Source organism: Tachypleus tridentatus, chromosome 3, assembly GCF_004210375.1.
Source record: "Tachypleus tridentatus isolate NWPU-2018 chromosome 3, ASM421037v1, whole genome shotgun sequence".
NCBI lineage: Eukaryota > Metazoa > Arthropoda > Merostomata > Xiphosura > Limulidae > Tachypleus > Tachypleus tridentatus.
In genome coordinates, this window is record NC_134827.1 from 41,571,239 (window position 1) to 41,594,895 (window position 23,657).

The window sequence follows — 23,657 nt, forward strand, 5'->3', positions numbered from 1 at the left end:
ACCTCATTTTCTTATACTACATTCTCTTTCAGACAAACATTTAGGGCAAATGTGTTCCTTTTTTATTCAGAAGAGACTAAAGAGACTTGCTGGCTCTCCGAAATCATTCAAAAAACTTTGCTCTGGTGACATGTTGGTGGAAACATCCACATCTAAACTCCTCTTACATTCAAAGGCGATTGGGGATATATCTATTGAAGTTATGCCCCATGCTACTTTGAATTCACCATGAGGAGTTATTGTTGAGAGGGGTTTGAAGAACATCCCTTAGTCGGAGATTCTCGCTGGTTTCTCCACCCAAGGAGTTTCTGCAGTGAAGCATATCTCTACTCTTAAAGATGGAATTATGATGCCGACCAATGTCCTTATTTTAACATTTACATCACTGCGTCCACCTGCCACCATCAAGGCAGATTATTTTAAACTGCAAAATACGGCCATACATTCCAAACCATCTCAAATGTTTCCAGTGACAGCAGCTCGGTCACTCGAAGACATCATGTTGTGGTTCCTTGATGTGTGCTTGTAATGGCCAGAACTATGATGCCTATGAGTGTGAAACGGACCCTCATTTCGTCAGTTGCAATGGCTCTCACCCATCCTACTTTTGTTCTTGCCCTAAATGGTTGGAAGAAAAGAGGTGCAGCGTTTGAAGACGATTCAAAACATTACTTACCCTGAGACTCGAAAGTTGCTGTCCACCATTTCATCTCAGATGTATGCTGCTGCACTTCGTTCCACTACTACAGTTGGAGTGCAGTCTGATCTCTCTGTGCCTCCAAAAGAATCATTCTCAAACCAGATGATCTCCATGGTTAAAAAGTTCATGAACAAATGTCAACACCCATCTCTGTTCGTAACATTCATTCCAGCAAACCCCAAGATCCACTTCCTTTGGTTCTAGGCACAGATATTTCCTCGGGTACATATCCTTCTCCCGCACCAAGATGCAAAACGATTATTCGTTCATGTCCTCAATGGTTGAAATCCTCTTCCAGCAACAAAGACCTGCCCAATCGACCCAGGGCAGGATCCATGGAGATCGACAGACCCCCCCTTGAATAAATAAAATAAAGAAAAAAGACATAGTCGAAAACAGAAGGGCTCTTCACCCAATTCTTCTACACATAAATAAAACTATCCATCTTGACACAATGAAACTGTCGAAGTTTACGTTCTAATCTGGATGACATCAAACCACTGACTGCTTCCTACCATTCTGTTTGTCTTTCCTTATAGGAAACATTTCTGAAAACAGCTGATACAGTCACCTTTCGGCAGTTTTCTTTGTACAGAAATGAGAGGCTGTGTGATGGACGAGTGTATGGAGGGGTGGCACTGTTGGTTGATCAGCATGTGCCCACTCTGTCTTCCATTTGACACACCCTTGAGGCCGTAACCATCCATGTTTCCTCGGGTCGTACCACCACTGTTTGTTCTCTCTATCTGTTGCCTGGAGAGATCTGTGATCAAGTAAACCTTGAAGCTCTCATTGAACAGTTGCCATCTCCCTTTTTCATATTGGGGGAACTTAATTGGACATCATCCCCTCTGTGAAAGTGCTGATATTAAAAGGAGGTGTTGTTCTGTAGAGTGTATGCTCTCTGATCACAACCTTTTTCTTTTTAAATACTAGTTCTTCTACTTATTATCATGCACCTAGTCAGTCCTTTACTGCTATTGATCTCTCAATTTGCTTCCCTTCATTATTCTCCCATTTTTCATGGAGTGTTGACAGTAATCCACAAGACAGTGATCATTCTCCTATAGTTTTGAGAGAGACTGACTATGGCAACTGGCCCTCTTTCACTGCTGTTGCACAACTTGATCCTGCCATCGTCTGTAAGCCGTCAATAGACGACTGTGTGGCAGAAGTAACCGACTGTATTATATAGGCAGCTGTTCAAGGTATTCCTAAAACCTTGACACGTTTCTCACGATATTCTCGTCCGTGGTAGAATTCTGCCTGCCATATGGCACAGAAGGCTAAAATATGGGCCTGGGATACTTTCCGTAGATATCCCACACTCTCAAGCTACATCGCTTTCCAGCAGCTACGTGCCCATGCTCGGTGGGTAAGATGTCAAAGCTAGAAGAAATCTTGGATTATATTCACAACCAACATATCTTCTACCACCAGTTCCAAAGTCATATTAGATAAGATTCAAAAGGTCAGTGGGCAGTATAATTCTGTCCCCTCTCTATCTTGCTCTCTGATGGCCAGGAAGTAGCTGATACCAGGAGCATCACCAATACTCTAGTTGAAAGCTTTTGCCAGGTATCTAGCACTTCTGCTTCATCTTCACCTTCTTAGCCATTAAAACGTAGGCAGAGCGATTACATCTTTCCTTTTGAAGTGATTGTCTCTACGCCTATAATCGCTACTTTACACTGGTGGAACTCAAACTGGCCCTTCATCGGTCTGACAGAACATCGGTCGGACCTAACGATGTTCACTACGAGATGTTGTGTCGTCTATCTTCTGCTTCTCTTGCAATTTTTATTGTTTTTAACTGGATCTGGTAGGAAAATGGTTTTCTTGATGCCTGAAGCTGGGCAATTGTCCTACCTTTCTTTAAGCCTGGGAAGGATCCCAAGATTCCTTCAAACTACCATTCAATTGCTTTTATGAGCTGTCTCTGTAAGACCTTAGGAAGAAGGTTAATGTTCGTCTTGTTTTAGTCCTCGAATCAAACAACCTCCTCTCGCCCACCCAATGTAGGTTCCGACGACAACGCTCCACAATGGACCACCTGATTCGACTTAAAACGTCAATCAAAGAAGCCTTTATCCAACTACAACATCTTGTATCTGTATTCTTTGTTCTTGATAAGGCTTATGATACTACATATAGGTATGGCATTTTACGAGACCTTCATTTATACGGGTTTCATGATCGTTTGCCAATTTTTATTATTATTTTTTAATTGACATGCGATTCCAAGTTCATGTTGGTTCGACACTTTCCCATTCTTTTCTACAGGAGCTTGGAGTATCTCGGGGCTGTGTTTTGAGTGTACTACTTTTCAAAATAAAGATAAATGCCATCACTGAACATTTCCATGTTATTGTTCAAACTGGCTCTATGTCAACGACTTTCACAACTCAGTCATCAAACATGAGGTATAGTGAGCAGCAGCTACAGACTGCCCTGAATTGTTCACTGAAGTGGACCACAGCAAATGGTTTTAACTTCTTTCTCTCTAAAACCGTTAGAGGAAAACACAACCCCAGTTGGGATGCTTTTTCAGAACAGACGACCTTCCATTGTTTCTTGGCCTTCGTATCCAGGCGCAGTTGGATGAATTGGGTCTGTCCTTGGTTGACATTGCTGTATCCACTGGTCAGCCAACCTACCATGGCTATTTAAAATCCCCCAATTTGACCTTTCTTTAAGTCATCTAAGATAAGCGGATACTCCAGATTGGAATTACTGTCTGTTGTTTGCTGAACATCTTTCGAACTATCTTCCATTCCTATTTATACAGATGGTTCGAAATCAGGTGACTCTGTGGGATCTGCCATGGTTTGGTGTGGTTCGATGGTTGTGCACAGAAACCCCTCTACAATTTCTGTGTTCAATGCAGAATTATACTCCATTTGTCTTGCCCTGGATCACATAGAAGCTAAGCAGTACCACAGCTAAGTCTGTTTGTTCTGGCACTATCACTGCTGTGCCTGTTCCATACATGGACTATGGTCCTATATTCAAGGCTCGGTTCCGTGCCATTTGGTAGTCGACTTGGATTAAGCAACGTGAAAACAAGTGGTTTCCAAATAAAACCCTATATTGGACTTTGGCCGTCTTGCTTCCATAAAAATCGGAAAGAGGAAGTTGTTCTAGCTAGATTACGCATTGGTCACAGTTTTTTAACTCATTGTTTTCTTTTATCTGAAGCTGATGCACCAGTTTGTGTAACACTTAGGTCACAATAAGTCACATTTTACTTTCTTGCCATCGTTACGACTCTCAATGACGGCACTGTTTTAAACATGTTTTGTCCCAAGGTTTATCCACAACCTTTAGACAGTGTTATTGGCGATAGTGACACTGTCCACCTTCATTAGTTTTTAAAGGCCATTAATCTTTTTAATTCTGTTTTAAGTTTTGTAAATTAGAGCTTTTTTAATGTGATTCCATTTTAAGAATTAAAGTACATCTAGTTTGAAATGAAATTAGAAAATTGCCATAACATCAAATAACTTGAAACCAGGACTGGAAAAGCCAACTTCAGGTGTCTAAACGCTGCTGTTTGAACTACCCGTTAGTCATCCTGGCGAGTTATAATAATTACAATTATGCTACAGAAAGTCCTTTACAATTTGTATTACTGTAGTTTTTCTCTTACCAAACAAACTAATCTACCTTAGCATACTAAACAACTACAGTTACTCCACTGTTCATAGTTGCTCCAAAACAACTACAGTTAATCCATTACTCACAGTTACACGAGCATCTGAACAGCTACAGTTAACACCATTAACATCACTAACTGTCTTTTCCATTAGTAAGTTGTAAAAAAAAACTCCCACCTTCATCATATGTTTCTAGTGGCACTTTGTCATGCTGAAAATCAACATAAATAAGGAATTTAAGTTGATAATATCTTTATGAAAAACAACAGTTTGTGTTGTTTGAACCGAACATGTATATAAGATAAACTACATTCTTAATTATAATAAGGTTCGTTTTATAAAAGATTGGTATTGATGGATAAAGTACAAAACTAAAGATTGGTTTTGACGGATAAAGTACAAAACTAAATATTGGTATTGACAGATAAAGTAATAAACTAAAGATTGGTATTGGCAAATAAAGTACAAAACTAAGGATTGGTATTGACGGATAAAGTACAAAACTAAAGATTGGTATTGATGAATAAAGTACAAAACTAAAGATTGGTTTTGACGGATAAAGTACAAAACTAAAGATTGGTATTGATGGATAATTCAAAACCAACAAACAATTATTTCCCTAAAATTTGAAAATGTAGTTGTTTAAACTGTCATAACGTTTGACATTCCGAGTCAACAACTAGAACATTGTGAAATTTTATAAAGCTGGTGTAACTGTTTAAGCAGAAAACTAAATCTAATTATAAAGTCAGGAGAAGTGGAACGAGACGTGAACAGTTATTATAATCATCGTGAATAAAAATGTTTCAAGGTATGACCAGACATTCTATGATAATCCTGGCTTACTCTACTTCATAAATAATTGCAATGTGTAATCTTATTTCAACAACAGCAAGGAGTTTTCCTTATCACGTTTTACAGAGTTTGCTATAAGGAAACAACTACAGGATATGAACAGAACGTTGAACAGAGAGGTCAAAGAAACGTTACGATAATTTCAACAACCAAAAACCATGAAAATGCGGTTTCATTTCTTGAAATTTAGAATATGAGTAACAGTGTGATAAAAAATCTGTTGATAACCAACCACTTGGTAAAGTTTGTGTAGCCATACGAGACGTCTTCATAGCGTGAAAAGTAATTTTGTACTTTTTTACTTTAGATATCAGGTGAATTTCTAAATCTAGAATATGAAAATTACCTATAATTCTAAGACTTGTGGAGAAACTTGTTTGTTTATACCTGTCTGTGTTGTAACTAACACATGTTAATAACAGAACAATTAAATACAACATATGTCAGTAACAGGATATTTAAATACACGTTGATAACAGCGTATTTAAACACCATAAACGGTAATAACAGAACAGTTACACACAACAGACATTTTTGACAGGATAATTAAACACAACACATATTATAAACAAGATAGCTAAAAACAACACACGTTATCAAAAGGATAGTTAAATAGAACATTTTACTAACATGACACTTAAATACAGCGCATATGCTTAAAATAATATTTAAATACACTAACTGTAGGGGCCTGGCATGGCCAAGCGCGTAAGGCGTGCGACTCGTAATCCCAGGGTCGCGGGTTCGCGCCCGCGTCGCGCTAAACATGCTCGCCCTCCCAGCCGTGGGGGTGTATAATGTTACGGTCAATCCCACTATTCGTTGTTAAAAGAGTAGCCCAAGAGTTGGCGGTGGGTGGTGATGACTAGTTGCCTTCCCTCTAGTCTTACACTGCTAAATTAAGGACGGCTAGCACAGATAGCCCTCGAGTAGCTTTGTGCGAAATTCCAAAACAAACAAACAAAACACTAACTGTATTAACACAACATTAAATACAACACATAGTATTAATAATATAGCTGCTTAAAACACACATCATCAACCCAATAGTTGTTAATAGAAAAGTTAAACACAATATACGGTATTATAAACAAAGTTAGTTACAACATAAATTAATATCTAAATGCATGTAAAGAGTTGAAGGGTTAACACTACATGAAAATCTTTATTAAACTGCGGTAAAATTAATGGAAAAACTAAACAGACCATAAACACTAGTATAGAGAATACCTAGTATAGAGAACTAACGGCATAGTAATAACAAGTAGAAACAAATAAGTTAACAGTTGTCTATAGTATAGACAAGTAAGGACATAGTGATAACAAGTAGAAACACCTGAATTAATAGTTATCTGGGGCAAGTTTTGATGGTAATATAAACATTGAAGGTAATTATCATAGGTAAAAATGATAAGTTGTTCGTGTATAATATATAACTTACGTACTGATGGCGATACTGAGGAATAGTTGGATTTCCTCAGGACTGACTGTTCTGTTTCCTTCTTCGTTCGCTTTGGTTAGAGCAGTCTCAAACCAGTCGATTGCATAATCATAGAGATCTTGATTAAAGGAATTCCTAAGAATAGGCAGTCTCTCGCTGCATGTTGAAAACAGAGTATTTGTTAATAAGTCATCATGGTTAATATAGTATTTTAACAATTTAAAGCTTTTGTTCAACATTTTAGGATTAAGATATTTTTATTTACTGTATTTTACCCTGTAATAGACGAAATATTCTTAACAGTGATGGTACGCAATACTTGAAAGAATACATTTTAATCGTTAGAAATAGAATCGTGTTATATCTAAAACTGACGACGTGTGGTGAACGTTGTGTGTAACGTATGGATAGAACTAAAAGTAACACTTGACGACGTGTGATGAACCTTCTGTGTGTCTGGTGAGTAACGTATGGATAGAACTAAAAGTAACACTTGACGACGTGTGGATAATCCGTTAACATATTCATAGGTTAGTGACAGTAAATAGCCAAGTATATCCTTTTTACACGGTTACAGGTTAGTGATGATAAATAGCCTAGTATATCGTCTTGACACTGTTATAGGTTAGTGATGATAAATAGCCAAGTATATCGTCTTGACACTGTTATAGGTTAGTGATGATAAATAGCCAAGTATATCGTCTTGACACTGTTATAGGTTAGTGATGATAAATAGCCTAGTATATCGTCTTGACACTGTTATAGGTTAGTGATGATAAATAGCCTAGTATATCGTCTTGACACGGTTATAGGTTAGTGATGATAAATAGCCTAGTATATCGTCTTGACACGGTTATAGGTTGATGATAAAAAATTAATGCTGTAATATTTTCATGGTGATTGGGTCACGAAGTGATATATTTTGATCACATAATGATATGCACGTGAACCAATATATTCATAAGATATCACAATATTATATCTGTTATATATATTTATAATTATGTTGTTATTTTGATGATATTTGCTTGAAGTGGAATATATCTGTTCATAACCTGATGTATTTATTCTTATTGTGGTAGAAACATGAACCGATGTATTTATTCTTATTGTGGTAGGAACATGAACTGATGTATTTATTCTTATTGTGGTAGGAACATGAACTGATGTATTTATTCTTATTGTGGTAGGAACATGAACCTATGTATTTATTCTTATTGTGGTAGAAACATGAACCGATGTATATCTTATTCTTATTGTGGTAGGAACATGAACTGATGTATTTATTCTTATTGTGGTAGGAACATGAACCGATGATGTATGAACTGATGTATTTATTCTTATTGTGGTAGGAACATGAACTGATGTATTTATTCTTATTGTGGTAGGAACATGAACCTATGTATTTATTCTTATTGTGGTAGGAACATGAACTGATGTATTTATTCTTATTGTGATAGGAACATGAACCGATGTATTTATTCTTATTGTGGTAGAAACATGAACCGATGTACTTATTCTTATTGTGGTAGGAACATGAACTGATATATCTATTCTTATTGTGGTAGGAACATGAACCGATGTATTTATTCTTATTGTGGTAGGAACATGAACCTATAAATTTATTCTTATTGTGGTAGGAACATGAACCGATGTATTTTTTCTTATTGTGGTAGGAACATGAACTGATATATTTATTATTATTGTGGTAGAAACATGAACCGATATATTGTGTTATTTTAATTAATTGTTCTAGTAACACCAGTACAGTGACTAGTGTGTGTGTGTGTGATTTCTGATAGGAAAGCCACATCAGGCTGTCTGCTGTGTCAAACAAGAACTACAGTGACTAGTGTAAATGACAAGACCACTACATTTACTATATTAAGCTGTATATCCTCTTATCATTGTGATAGGTACATAAACTGTTATAGTTGTTCATGTTTCGAATTTACTGTTTCGTTCGGTTTCGTATTAATTGATTTATGGTCGTCAAAAGCATGCCCTATGAAGAACTTTTATTTTTCATTATTGTACCTAATTTCAACTCAATGTAACATAACTAATAAATTGCTAATTTTAACATTTTAGTTACTTTTATCAAAATGAATAAGAAATATGTATGAAACATACAATATCTACACTTTCTTTTCATTTTGTTTTGGTCTGTTGGTTGTCGATAAAAATTAAGCCTACTTCTCTATAATGATGGCACTTTATACTGTCATTTTTACTAACTTAATTTAAATAATGTATCTAAAAATACTTAATAATAGTAGAATAAACCAGACAAATGTTCTACAGCTATTATATTTTGAATGACTTCCTACCTAAGATAAGGAGAGCTTAAACTAATTCCCTTAGATAATCGATCTGGACACTACGTGATAAACTTTCAGACTGTAGAAGCAGGTGACAATTCATTGAATTGAAAACAATGTATTTATTGTTGTATTATACATCATTTCATGCAGTAAAACTTTGCCTTTATATTAGTTGTAAATGAAATAATATTTTAGAAACATTAACATTCTGTGGAATGAAACTTTATATTGGTTGTAAATCATATAAGATATCAGAGACATTTATTGATATTGCATGGAGTAAATCATTGCTTTCCTGTTATTTATAAATGATATGAGATATTAGAGATATTTGTTGACAATTTGTGACAGGAAGGAGTGACAAATGGGGCAGATTTTCTAGTTTATAACTATGTAATCCAGAATGATAGAAATCAAAATTAAACATTACCTTCCCAATATTGGTGTTATAACGAGTAATTTACGTTATACTACATACAAGTACTTCAGAAAGGGGTGGTAAGTTAGAGTAGAAGACCTGGAGAACAAATGCCAAGATTCTAATATCAAGAAATATTTATAATTTACTTAATTAAGCCTTTCTTATAAAACTAAGAACTTTAAAATTACATGGTACTAAATTTTGATTTATTAGCTAGTTTAATACGAGTTTTATTTGTATAAAGTAATAAAATGTACTTTAATTGAAATTTCAATATAACGCTTTAAAAGGGCGTGAAATATACACTTTGACCTTTCCCATAGAGAGAAGTTTGTTGTTTCTGTTGAGTAACTGTAGTGACTCAAGGTATAGCATTAATATCACCACATTGACTAAACAATAACATGAATATTGTTCCAGTGACTCGAACAGAAATATTAATAATATCACATTGGCTCTTCAGAAGAAAAACTAAAGAATTTAAAACATAAATTGGCCCGGAATAAAGCACTCGATTCCTAATCCTAATCACACCAAATATACTCATCCTTTCAGCCATGGGGACGTTATAATGGTATGATCAATCCCACTATTCAATCATAAAAGAGAAGCCCAAGAGTTCGCGGTGGATAGTGATGACTAACTGTTTTCCATCTAGTCTCACATTGCTAAATTAAGGACGGCTAACGTAGATAGCCCTCGTGTAGCTTTGCGTAAGATTCAAAACCAAAACAAAAATTAATTATGAAAATGGCACAACTAAAATATGTTTACATTACAACATTAAATAATCGAAATAGTAACGTCATTACAGTGACTAATCCAAACAATAACATCATTACATTGACTAGTCAAAACGATACCATCATTACAGTACCTAATCCAAACAATACCATCATTACAGTGACTAGTCAAAACTATAACATCATTACAGTGACTAGTCAAAACGATAACCTCATTACAGTAACTAATCCCAACGATAACATCATTACAGTAACTAATCCAAATGATAACATCATCACAGTAACTAATCCAAATGATAATACTCTATGTGAAATCCTGTACCTGGTGAGAGAACCTCCCAGAGAACTTTCTGCTCTTTACCCCACTTCTTACATTTGTTCCTGAGGTCATTTCCCCCATTACTTACCCACGTTGCTAGTGACATTTCCCCAGGCCTGGCATGGCCTAGCGCGTTAAGGCGTGCGCTTCGTAATCTGAGGGTCGCGGGTTCGCGCCCGAGTCGCGCCAAACATGCTCGCCCTTCCAGCCGTGGGGGCGTTATAATGTGACGGTCAATCCCACTATTCATTGGTAAAAGAGTAGCCCAAGAGTTGGCGGTGGGTGGTGATGACTAGCTGCCTTCCCCTCTAGTCTTACACTGCTAAATTAGGGACGGCTAGCACAGATAGCCCTCGAGTAGCTTTGTGCGAAATTCAAAACCAAAAGACATTTCCCCAACTGCTTACCACCCGTTGTTAGTGACATTTCGGTGATTGCTTACCCCCGTTGCTAGGGGCATTCTTCCCACTGCTTACCCCCGTTGCTAAGGGCATTTCCGACACTGCTTACCCCCCATTGCAAGGGACATTTACCCTACTTCTTAGCCCCGTTGCTAGGGCCATTTCGCCCATTGCTTACCCACGTTGCGAGTGACACTTCCCCCACTTCTTACCCCCGTTGCTAGGGAAATTTCGGACACTGCATACCTTCGTTGCTAAAGACATTTCCCCACTGCTTAACAACGTTTCTAGGAACATTTCGGACACTGCTTACCCCGTTGCTAGGGACATTTCCAACACTGCTTACCCCTGATGCTAGAAACATTCTTCCCACTTCTTAACCCGTTGCAAGGGACATTTCCCCCACTGCTTAACCCTGTTGCTAGGGTCATTTCCCCTACTGTTTACCTCCGTTGCTAAGGACATTTCCCCCACTGCTTACCCCCGTTGCTAGGTACATTTCCCCCAGTGCTTTCCACTGTTGCTAGGGACATTTCCCCCACTGTTTACCCCTTGTTGCTAGGGGCATTTCCTCCACTTTTTACTACCGTTGCTGGGGAAATTTCCCGCACTGATTACCCCGTTGCTAAGGAGATTTCCCCTATTGCTTACCCCTGTTGCTAAGGACATTTCTCTACTGCTAACCTCACGTTGCTAGGGACATTTCACCTATTTCTTACCCTGTTATGAGGGTTATTTCCACCCATCTTTATCCCCGTTGCTAAAGACATTAACCCACTGCTTAACACCGTTGTTAGGGACATTAATGACACTGCTTACCCCTGTTGCTAGGTGCACTTCTGACACTGCTTATCCCCATTGCTAGAGACATTTCCCCCACTGCCTACCCCCGTTGCTAGGGAAATTTCGGACACTGCTTACCCTCGTTGCTAGTGATATTTCTGACACTGCTTACCACCCGTTGCTAGGGTCATTTCCCCCACTTCATTTCCCGGTTGCAAGGGACAATTCACCCAGTGCTTACCCCCGTTGCTAGGAACATTTCCCCCACTGTTTACAATCCGTTGTTAGGGACACTTTTCCCACTGCTTACCACCCGTGGTTAGGAACATTTCCCCTACTACTTACCCCCCGTTTCAAGGGACATTTCTCCCACTGCTTACCCTCGTTGCTAAGGGCATTTCCTCCACTTCTTACCCCCGTTGCTAGGGAAATTTCGGACACTGCATACCTCCGTTGCTAGAAACATTTCCGACACTGCTTACCCTCCGTTCCTCGGGACATTTCCCCTACTCTTTACCCCGTTGCTAAGGACATTTCCCCACAGCTTAACACCGTTTCTAGGGACATTTCGGACACTGCTTACACCCGTTGCTAGGGACATTTCCGACACTGCTTACCCCGCATTGCTAGAAACATTTCCCCCACTTCTTTTCCCCGTTGCTAGGGACATTCGTCCCACTGCTTACACCTGTTGCTAAAACATTCTTCCCGTTGCTAGGGATGTTTCCGACACTGTTTACTTCCGTTGCTAGGGACATTTCTCCCACTGCTTATCCCAGTTGGTAGAAACATTTACCTTACTGTTTACATCCGTAGGTCGGGACATTTCCCTCACTGAATACATCCCGTTGCTAAGGACATTTTCCCCACTGGTTACCTCAGTTGCCAAGGACATTAAACTCACTGCTTAACCCCGTTGTTAGGGACATTTTTGACACTGCTTAGACCCCATTTCTAGGGACATTTCATTCACTGTTTACCCCCGTTGCTAACAATATTTCTGACACTTTTTACACCCGTTGCTAGGGACAATTCCAACACTGCCTACCCCCGTTGCTAGGGACATTTCCGACACTGCTTACCCCATTGCTTGGAACATTTCCGACACTGCACACTCACGTTGCTAGGAACCTTTCCCACACTTTTTACCCCCGTTGTTCGGGACATTTCCTTCACTGTTTATCCCCGGTTCTAGGGACATTTCCCCCACTGCTTACCCAACGTTGCTAAAGGCATTTCAGCCAATGCTTACCCCTGTTGCTAGGATCATTTCCACCGCTGTTTACCTTCGTTGCTAGGGACAATCCCCGTCACTGCCGAACCCTGCTTTGCTAGCTAGCATTTCGAACACTCCTTACCCTGTGTTGCTAGGGACATTTCCGACTCTGTTTACCCCTTACTCCCGTTGCTAGGGACATTCTTCCCACTGCTTACTCCAGTTGCTAGAGACATTTCACCCACTGTTACCTAGTTGCTAGGGACATTTCCCGCACTGCATAACCTTGTTGCTAGGGACATTTCCCTTTTACTGCTTTCGCCCTCTGGTTTTCCCAACCCACGTTGCTAGAGACACTTTGCACCCAATGCTTACCCTTGTTGCTAGGCGATCAATTCCCCCGACACTGCTTACCTCCCTGTTGCTAGGACATTTCCCCACTTTTTACACCCTAGTTGCTACGTTTTTAAGGACATTAACCCGACTGCTTTACACCCCCGTCTGAATTCCCGTTGCTAGGGACATTTCCCCGTTGCTAGGGATATTTCTCCTGCTTATCCCCGTTGTTTGCGACATTTCCCCACTGTTTACCCCCCGTTGCTTGGGGCATTTTACCCCTTACTTTTTTTATTTGCTTTTCCTTCACTGCTACCACCCGTTGCTAGGGAACATTTGCTACTAACACCCGTTGCAAGTGTTATTTCCGACACTGCTTACCCCCGTTGCTAGGGACATTTACTTTACTGTTTACCTTTGTTGCTAGGGACATTTCCCCACTGCATACCACCCGTCGCTACAACCCCCACTGTTGCTATTTATCCCGCGTTGCTACAGTTCCCCACACACCTTACCTAGGGACATTTCCCAAGGACATTAAACCGTTACTAGAGTCATTTCTGACCTGCTTAACGTTGCTAGGAACATTTCGGACACTGCTTACCCCCGTTGCTAGGAACATTTCCACCACTCTTTGTCACCGTTGCTAGGGACATTTCGGACACTTACCCTAGTTGCTAGGGACATTTCGGACCTTTGCTTACTTCCATTGCTAGGGACATTTCACAAGTGCTTACCCCCATTGCTAGGGACATTTACCCCTACTTCTTTCACCATTCCTAGGGATTTTCCCCTGCTTACCACCGTTGCGAGGGACATTTCCCCACTTCTTACCCACGTTTCTAGGGACATTTTACCTACTGCTTTCACACAGTTGCTAGGGACATTTCCCCACTGTTTAACCGACGTTTTAGGGACATTTCCCACAATGCTTACCTTCTTTTGCGCACATATTCCCCACTGTTTACCCCGTTGCTAGGCACATTCCCCGACTGAATATACCCCTTGCTAGGACATTTTACCCACTGCTTACATCCGTTGCTAGGACATTTCCCAAAACGTACCGCCGTTGCTCGGGACATTTCCGGCACTGCTTACCACGTTGATAGGGACATATCTGACACTGCTTACCCCCGTTGCTAGAGACATTTCCTCAGTGCTTACCCCAGGTCTAGGGACATTTCCCCCACTGTTTACCCCGTTGCTACGGGACATTTCCCCACTGATTACACCCGTTGCTACGGACATTTCTCCCTTATCCCCGTTGTTACGACATCTACCCCACTGTTTACCCCGTCATCTACCCACTGTTGCTTGGGGCATTTCCTACTGCTTACTTTTTATTTGCTAGGGACATTTCCTTCACTGCATACCACCCGTCGCTGGTAACATTCCCCCACTGCTTAATACCCGTTGATAAGGACATTTCCCCCACTATTTATCCCGCGTTGCTACGGATATTTCCCTTTAAATACACACCTTTGCTAGGGACATTTCCCCAGTGCTTAACACCGTTACTAGAGAAGTTTCTGACACAGCTTATCCAAGTTGCTAGGCACATTTCGGACACTGCTTACCTCCGTTGCTAGGGACATTACCAGCACTGCTTACCCCCGTTGCTAGGAACATTTCCCCCACTGTTTACCCACCGTTGCTAGGGACATTTTCCAATGCTTAATCCCCGTTGCTACGGACATTTCCTTCTTTTTACCCCATTGCTTGGAACATTTCCCCTCTGTTTACCCACCGTCTGCTTTCCCCCGTTGATGAGGATATTTCTCCCTCTGCTTACCTCACGTTCCTATGGACATTTCACCCAAAGCTTACACCTGTTACTAGGGACATTTACCCCACTGCTTACCCCGTTGCCCGGGACATTTCCCGACCGTTTTCTTCCGTTGCTAAGGTCATTTCCCCACTGCTAAACATCGATGCTGGTGACATTTCTGCTACTGTTTTCCCCACGTTGCTCGAAACACTTACCCCACTACTTACCCCATTGCTAGGGACATTTCCCCACTGCTTACAATTCGTTGCGAGGGACATTTCCCCCACTGTTTATCCCCCATTGCTACAGATATTTCCCACTGAATACACACAATTGCTATGGAAATTTTCCCTACTCTTTAGGTCTGTTGCTAAGGACATTAACCCCTGCTTACCCTTATTGCTAGGGACATTTCCGATACTGTGTTCTTTCCGTTGCTAGAAGCATTTCAGACACTGCCTAATCCTTGTTCCTAGAAACATTTTTCCCACTTCTTACAACCGTTTCCATAGACATTTCCCCTTTTGCTTACTCCTGTTGCTAGGAACATTTCCCCCACCACTTACCAACGTTTCTAGGGACATTTTCCATACTGCTTTACCCCCGTTGCTAGGGACATTTCCCCACTGTTTACCTCACGTTTTTAGGGACATTTACCCCAATAATTACCCCCTGTTGTGCATGATATTTCCCCACTTTTTCCCCCCTTGCTAGACACTTTCCCCGACTGAATATACCCCGTTGCTGGGGACATTTTCCCCACTGCTTACCCCCGTTGCTAAGGACATTTCGCACACTGCTTACCCCGTTGCTAGGGACATTTCAGACACTGCTTACCCACGATTGCTAGGGACATTTCCTCCTGAATACACATCATTGCTAGGGACATTTCCCCAGTGCTTATCCCGGTTGCTAGGGACATTTCCACCACTGCTTATCACCCGTTGCTTGGGACATTTACCCCACTGTTTATCCACGTTGTTAAGGATATTTCCACTACTTTTTACCTACATTGCTAGGGACATTTACCTTACTGTATACCTCCAATGCTAGGGACATTTACCCCACTGCTTACCCAGTTGCTAGAAAAACTTTTCCACTTCTTACCCCCTTTGTAGGGACATTTACCTTACTGTTTACATCTGTTCCTAAGGACATTTCTCCTACTGTTTACCCCAGTTGCCAAGGGCTTTAAACCCACTGCTTACCCCCAATCCTATAGACATTTTGGTAGGGACATTTTCGACAATTTTTCCTTCTGTTGCTAGGAACATTTCCCCCACTGTTTACACTACTGCTTACCACCGTCTTTAGGGACATTTAGAACACTGCTTACCCCCGTTGCTAGCGCCATTTTGGACACTGCTTACACCCGTTCTTAGGATATTTCCCCAACTGTTACCACCCATTGCTAGGGACATTTCCCTCACTGTTTACCTTATTGCTCTGAACATTTTTCCCTCTGCTTTCCCTCCGTTGCTAAGGAGATTTCTCCCACTGCTTACCCCCCCCATTGCCCGGAAAATTTCCCCAACGTTTTCTCCAGTTAATAAGGACATTTCCCCACTGCTTAACACTGATGCTAAGAACATTTCGGACACTGCTTTCCCCCGTTGCTACGGACATTTCCGACACTGCTTACCCCCTGTTGCTAGGGACATTTCCCCCACTGCCTACCCCTGTTTCTTGGGGCATTTCGGACACTGCTTTCTCCCATTGTTAGGGGCATTTCCGATACTGCTTATTCGCGTTGCTAGGGAGATTTTCCCCACGGTCTACCCCCGTTGCTAGGGACATTCTTTCCACTGCTTACTTCCGTTTCTAGGGACATTTCACTCACTGCTTACCCCCGTTTCTAGGGACATATCTACTAATGCTTACCCCCGTTGTGAAAGACATTTACCCCACTTCTTTTTCCCGTTGCTAGGGACATTTTTACCACTGCTTATCCCGTTGCTAGGGACATTTCATTCACTGCTTACCACCTGTTGCGAGTTAAATTTCCCCCACTGTTTATCCCCTGTTGCTACAGACATTTCCCACTTAATACACACCGTTGCTAGAGAAATTTTCCCCACTGCTTACCACCGTTCCTAAGGACATTTTCCCCACGGCTTACCCCCGTTGGAAGGGTCATTTCCCCCACTGCTTACCACCTATTGCTTGGGACATTCCCTACTGTTTATCCCCATTGCTAGTGACATTTTTCCCACTTCTTGCACCCGATCCTATGGACATTTCCTCTTCTGCTTACACCTGTTGGTGAGGACATTTCCCCCACTGCTAACCACTCGTTGCTAGGGACATTTCCCCATTGCTTACCCCTGTTGTTAGGGACATTTCCTCCACTGCTTAACCCCGTTACTAGGGACATAACCCCTTCTGCTTACCCAGCGATGCTAGGGACATTTCCCCCACTGCTAACCATCCGTTTCTAGAAACACTTTCCTATTGCTTACCCCGGTTGCTAGAGTCATTTCCCCCACTTCTTACCCCCCTTTGTCAGGGTCATTTCCCCGACTGCTTACTCCCCGTTACTAGGGACATTTTCCCCACTTATTTCTCCGTTCCTAGAAATTTTTGCCACCTGCTTACTCCCGTTGCTAGGGACATTTCTCCCATTGTTTACTCCACGATTTTAGGGACATTTCCACAATGCTTAATTATCGTTGCGCATGATATTTCCACAATGTTTACCCCTGTTGCTAGGCACATTCCCCGACTTAATACACCCCGTTGCTAGGGACATTTTTCCCCCCTGCTTATCCCCGTTGCTAAGGACATTTCCCAAGTGCTTACCCCCGTTGCTAGGGACATTTCCGACACTGCTTACACCCATTGCTAGGTACCTTTCCCTTACTGCTTTCCCCCCGTTGTTAGGGACGTTTCCCTCACTGCTTACCCCACGTTGCTAGGAACATTTCACCCAATGCTTACCCCTGTTACTAGGTTAATTTTCCTACTGCTTACCCCTGTTACTAGGTTAATTTTCCTACTGCTTACCCCCGTTGCTAAGGACATTTCCCCACTGCTTAACAACATTGCTAGGGACATTTCACCCAAAGCTTACCCCAGTTGCTAAGGACATTACCCAAGTGCTTAACCCCGTTGCTCGGGACATTTCCGCCACTGCTTTCCCCCGTTGCTACGACATTTCCCCCACTGTTAACCCCCGTTACTAAAGACAGTTACTTACTTCTTAACACCGTTGCTAGGGACATTTCGGACATTGCTTACCCACGTTGCTAGGAACCATTCCTCTACTATTTACCCTGTTGCTAGGTACATTCCCCCACTGCTTACCTCTCGTTGTTTGGGACATTTCACATAATGCTTCCCCTGTTGCTAAGGTCATTTCTCCCACTGCTTACCCCCCCGTTGCTCGGGACATTTCCACCACTTTTTATCCCCGTTGCTAAGGGCATTTCCCCACTGCTTAACACCGATGCTAGTGACATTTCCGACACTGCTTACCCACGATTGCTAGAGACATTTCCCCCACTGCTTACACTCCCCTTGCGAGAGACTTTTCCCATACTGCTTACTTCCCGTTGCTTGAGACATTTCCCCTTTGCTTAACCCCGTTGCTAGGGACATTTCACTCACTTCTAACACCCGTTGGTAGGGACCATTTTCCCTCTGCTTACCCCTCGTAGCTAGGGACATTTACCCCACTGCTTACACTCCCATTGCTAGGGACTTTTCCCATACTGCTTAACCCCAGTTGCTACAAACATTTCCCCTTTGCTTAATCCCGTTGCTAGGAACATTTCGGACACTGCTTAGCATGGGAGTAAACTTGAAAGACATATTCCCAATGGACTTCGATTTCATGAGGAGTGTGGTATCTTGTGTTTAAGATATTTCAACTGAGATCTCCTCGTATTGTAACTTTTTGACAAACTCAGAAGAGCTAATCAGCCCCTTTGGTTACTCCTGAATGAAAAAGGGAGGCATTTGTCCTGATGATTGATCGTTTTCTAATGAATTTCATTTTATTTTGATGTTCATTATTTTTATTATCCATAAGGAATACAGAATGATTCATTATCCATTGACCCTACCCTCCATGGAGTCCAACAAGAGGATGCGTTACGCTATCCAACTAGGTCAGTGTAGCTATGCCATAGTTTTGTGAGTGTTATACCCAAACACTAGCATCAGACATACTGCCCATAATACCCGTTGAGAACGTTCAACACCAGTACTCAGTTTACCTCTGCCCAACAGGATCACATGACTGACTTTAAAGGAAAGCATCACAAGTTCACCCAGCTACAGGAATTTACGGTCAAGTGGTGTGTTTCAGTGCCTACGACGCCTCTCGACCAATATAATCCTCTTCTTCCTACAAGGTCCCCTCATCATGTAAAGTTAACCACATCGAGAGGTAACCATTTGGACTTGTTTTAAAACAAGAGTACCAATACACACACAATATATTATAATGGTTTTATCTTAAACCTGAATAACCATAAACTTCTATATTTATTTATAACTTTACAACATGTCTGAATTATTAGAAAGAATTATATTATGTTCATATTCCAAATCCACCAAGTAGTAAGTGGATGTGGATTATGTTGTTCCATATGAAATATTTGAAGTGGTTTTATAGCCTGTTGTTCCTAACGGAATGTTTCTGCTAAGTAGACGTAGGTGCTATTGCCCCAAATGGAATAATTTTGGTAAATGGAATGTAGATGCTGTTGCCCCAAATGAAATATTTCTGGTAAGTGAAATGTAGATGTTGTTGCCGCAAATGCACTATTTGTGGTAAGTGGATGTAGATACTGATACTATATGATGTTATAGCTTGTGCCCGGTAACATACGCTCATTGGCAAGTCAAAATAAATTATAGATCTTTACATTTTGTACTTTGACTCGGTGGCACAGCGGTACCTCTGCGGACTCACAACGTCAGAAACCAGGTTTCAACACCCGTAGTGAACAGAACACAGACAGCTTATTGACCTTTGGTCTTCACTTCAAACAAATAAACTCTTTAATAAAATAATTTGAAACACAACATTTATTTATTTTTATTGTGTGAATTGAAAACTGAATTAAACCTGAGATTCTAAGTGAGTATTGTGTTTTGTGTATGAATATATTATGTAGACTCATCATTCATTACTGCGTGGATAGGTACGTGTAATAAATTGTCGTGAGATATGAATTTCTTTTGTTAATTAGAAATTACAACTTTACTTGTCAATTTGTATAGACCTGTTGTTACTCAGAAACTACTTGTCAATATGTAAAATTAATACATTATTCACACAGTTATTTTTATTTCGGGTTCAAGTTGAACCGGAAAATGTTTTTAGAATTAACATTTTGCCTCAAGTTTTACATTTGTTAGAACCACTAAAATATTGTTAGAAATTATAAACCACCTATATAATATATACATAGTGTGTAATTTATATATAATATTTATACTTAAAAGGAAACAGTAGTTGGTAATCATATCAATTTGACGTTTTGTTACGATTTTCTAAAAAAGAAAAAAACGAAACGTGTTTGTGGTTAATATTCCGTTATTGTTTTATTTTTTTAATCATGTTTTTTTCATAACTGTAACCAGAATGTCAAAGTTTTCTACCGTGAAGCTTTACCTAAGGACACTTTCAATTTCCACATTTCCATTCTTCTACTGCACGGAACAGCGTTTTCTTCGAAAACCTGGCTGTACCTGGGCACAACACAAGTGCTTTGCTGCAATGGGCTAACGGACTGTGGTAATGGTGTATGTACATGGTGGACTTTCTGTTCATTATTAACTTAACTTCACAACATTTAGAGGTAGGCGTCAGTTCATTACTAACTTAACATTACAACATTTAGAGGTAGGCGTCAGTTCATTACTAACTTAACATTACAACATTTAGAGGTAGGCATCAGTTCATGACTACCTTAACATTACAACATTTAGAGGTAGGCGTCAGTTCATTACTAACTTAACACTACAACATTTAGAGGTAGGCGTCATTTCATTACTAACTTAACATTACAAGATTTAGAGGTAGGAGTCAGTTCATTACTAACTTAATATTACAACATTTAGAGGTAGGCGTCAGTTCATTACTAACTTAACATTACAACATTTAGAGGTAGGCTTTAGTTCATTAGTCACAATGCTCCCCAATGACACAGCGGTACACCTGCAGACTTATAAAGCTAGAATCCGGGTTTTGATACTCGTGGCACAAATAGTCCATTGTGTTTCTTTGTGCTTAACTTCAAAACAAACAACACTAACTTAACATTACAATATTTTGATTTTGACTCCATCCAGTTCATTGCTAACTTAACATTACAATATTTTGATATAGACTCCATCCAGTTCATTGCTAACTTAACATTACAATATTTTGATATAGACTCCAGTTCATTGCTAACTTAACATTACAATATTTTGAAATAGACTCCAATTCATTGCTAACTTAACATTACAATATTTTGATACAGACTCCAGTTCATTGCTAATTTAACATTACAATATTTAGATATAGGTGTCAGTTCATCACTGAATGAAGAGATAGGTAGTCAAGACCTTTATCACAAATTAAATTCTTTGTTGTTGTTTTTTTTAAATTTCACACAAAGCTACACGAGGGCTATCTGCGCTAGCCGTCCGTAATTTAGCAGTGTAAGACTAGAGGAAATGTAGATAGTTAATATCACCCACCGCCAACTCTTGGTCTACTCCTTTACCAGTAAATATTGGATTTACGGCTGAATTGGCGAGCATGTTAGATGTGACGAGGATTTAAACTCGCGACCCTCAAATGCGAGTCAAGCGCCTCAATCACCTGGCCATTTTTGACCCTGACCAGTTGTGAATAGAGTTTCAAACACAGTTGTGTATCTCTTGTGTAGTGAAATATGCTATCATGTTAAGTATGTAATTAATTAGCATGTTTTATTCTTAAGAATTGAAAGTTTTTTAAACGATCATGTTTAATAATCTATCAATTGTGTAAATCTACAATTGTATTTCTTATTTTCGGCATAAATGTGTTATGAAAAAGTTTAATCCTGGTGACCTCTAACCTGCAGTCTACGCGGCGCGATCTTTGTTTGTATATATATTATTTACTGTACATTTATGTTTGAATATTTTTGTAACAGGTTTCGGTAACAGTGAGAGGGCACGAATCTCTGACCGCGGCGAGTTCATTAACGACGTAGTTAAAGCCTTGAACTTGATAAGTCCTGTGGTGGTCAGTTCTAGTATGAGTGGAGCTTTTGCTCTTCCGTACCTGTTAAAACATTCAACGGACATGGGTGGATGTGTTCCAGTTGCACCCGGGGCTACAAGCATTCTTGAAAGACAACCTTGTGGTAATGGTCAATCAAAAATGTCCCTTGACAGTGTATGTGAAAGCCTAAAGGATCACTTTTCACTTCCCCCCTCATGACTTAAGTTGTTTTAAAGCAATTTAAATGTCAACATCAAACAAAACATATAACTGATAAAGTGTGCGGGGTAGAAACCTTTTCAAACGTAAGATACCTGGTAAGCACATTTCACTTCGTTTTAGAAACATTTTATCAACGTACTTTTGATCTTGAAATTTTCAATAAAATATAATTACCTAAATTAACTCACAATTACTGAACTTTTACTCGCGATTTAGATATAACTGAATATGTTTTCTTGTTTATATGCATTTCATCATTTATCAAGTCTTTTGTTGAATTGAGGTAAGTACATGAAGTAAACTTAGACTATTTATTCTCCTAAAATAATTATAAACCTAAATAAATACACCTACAAGTCATTTTATTTTGCTAAAGTAGTCAAGTTCAAGTTATGGTTATGTGACGATTTTAAAAGAAATGTTGTACCAGTTATACACTAGTAAACTGTATTTCAGGTATTTCACGACTATTTAAAAACACACAAACAATCACAACAGATACATTAATCAAGATTAGATTTTCGATATTTTAAATAAGTCGAGAAATTTTGGGTAAATTTCTAATTAGTTTTCTTGCGAGGTGCACTTTCAACTTTCTTAACATTTTAAAATGAAAACGTTATTTCTTATTCTACGTTGAAATTGATCAAATTTCATGTTTCACTTTTATCTGTTGGTTTATATATTAAGTTATGTTAAGAAACAAAGAGCAGCAGTTTCATCGATACATTCAATCCTTCAAAATTAGGTTTATACGTTTGATATTCAGTCATATAATATATTTATTATTAAAAACACATTATAGGTAACGTGGTATTTTACAGTAATTTAAATTGTGTTTGTAAAGTTCTTTGGAAATTTCATCAGTTAAATTATTAAGAAAGATAAATAATTTATTTATTTACTGAATTTATCTTATTTTTTAAACATATTTGAAAAGGCTGAATATTTCAGTTTTGTCAGTTGTGATAAAGTAAAGCTATTCATCTATGTATTTTAATATCTTTTGTATGATATTGTGTACAAAGCTACACAGTGAGCTATTCATCGCTAGTATCAAAACCCGAATTTTTTCTTTTTAAGTTGTGAGTCTTCCAGCTAAGCCATGAGAGGAAGGTATCTTATTATTTAATATATTTTATAGCGAGTTATAAATAAATATAATAAACTTTTAGATCTGTCTTAAAAATGTTACTATTTCTTCTTTATGTCTATCTATTTACCCACTCGATTCCATCAAGGAACATAGGGCTGCAATCTCT

The 23,657-nt window shown here is 39.6% G+C and overlaps 1 long non-coding RNA gene across 1 annotated transcript; it reads left to right on the forward strand.

Moving 5' to 3' along the window:
• Positions 1-6,854: 6,854 nt before the first annotated feature.
• On the forward strand, positions 6,855-22,378 carry LOC143246054 (uncharacterized). The gene is made up of 3 exons (XR_013025745.1): positions 6,855-7,182; positions 20,556-20,717; positions 22,103-22,378. It is a non-coding gene; the product is annotated as an uncharacterized LOC143246054 (long non-coding RNA).
• Positions 22,379-23,657: the final 1,279 nt, after the last annotated feature.